This window comes from Gavialis gangeticus, unplaced genomic scaffold (assembly GCF_001723915.1).
Source record: "Gavialis gangeticus isolate Ggan-Ray unplaced genomic scaffold, GavGan_comp1, whole genome shotgun sequence".
Lineage (NCBI taxonomy): Eukaryota > Metazoa > Chordata > Crocodylia > Gavialidae > Gavialis > Gavialis gangeticus.
Window position 1 is genome coordinate 1,678,321 of NW_017728960.1, and position 1,083 is coordinate 1,679,403.

Genomic DNA, 1,083 nt, shown 5'->3' on the forward strand with positions numbered 1-1,083 from the left:
CCCCCCCCCCCCCTTTTACACACATTAAACCTATCAGGGGAGATCTGCTCGCTTGATCACCAGCTACAGAGGATGTTGCTCTGTTTTAGCCTAGCCTAACAATCCTCCGGGTAGCAAAAAAGGTGCTGGTCAGCAGACGGGTAGGAAAAAAAGGTACTGGTCAGCACACGGGGTAGTAAAACAAGCCTTCGCAACCACCGAAATGTCACGGTAAAGGAAAAAATGGCAAAAAAAACCCAACAACAAAACCTCATGCATCTCAAAGCCTTAGAAGACATAGGTTTGCTGGGGGGAAAATACGGGTGTGTGTAATGTTTATTGTTACACGCCCCGTCCCCCAGACACAGACAATGGATGAAAATAATATGCATTATTATTTTAATTATATTGAATATTATGAAACGAGGCTGTCAGGAGGCCCTCGGGCAATATGCTCAAGGAAGCAAATCGCATCTGTGTTTGCAGTGACAGAGCAGGGGGCAGTTTGCACCGCATCCTGCAGACGCGCGCTCCACTGGCACGCCTGCACGTGTGCACGGGGCGTAGGCAGCATTGCCTCCGGAATAGGGCCTGCAAAGTCCAAAGGCCTGGGGAGAAGGGGTGCCTGTGGCGCTCTGGAAAGGCTCCCCTGATTTCTCACCCGTCCGAGTTTCAGCCCAGCCCCAGGAAGGACAGGACACGTGTGCTGTGCCTTTGCCCCCAGCTCAGGACACCCAGGGCTGGCTCCCCCGTAGTTGGGAAGCCTGGGGGTTATGCTAAGCCCTCTTTTAAATAAAAAAGGGAGGGGGGTGCCAGCTGACCCCACCATAGGCGAGCATGACATGGTGGAGAGCGGCTGTGTGCACGCAGTGAGGGGGCAGCGCTACCTCGCACCTCTGCACCACAACCCCCCCCCCCACCCCATGCAACCGGACAAACCAGGGGGTCGAAAACCGCCAGATCTCAACAAGAACAGGGACAAGGCTGCCCTCAGCAGCTGGGCCCGGGTGGTTTTGAGCATTGAGCATCTCACCTGATTGAAGTGCAGTGGAGGTTGGGGGGGGGGGAAGGTGCTAAAATAGACGGGAAAGCTGCGAGGCCTGC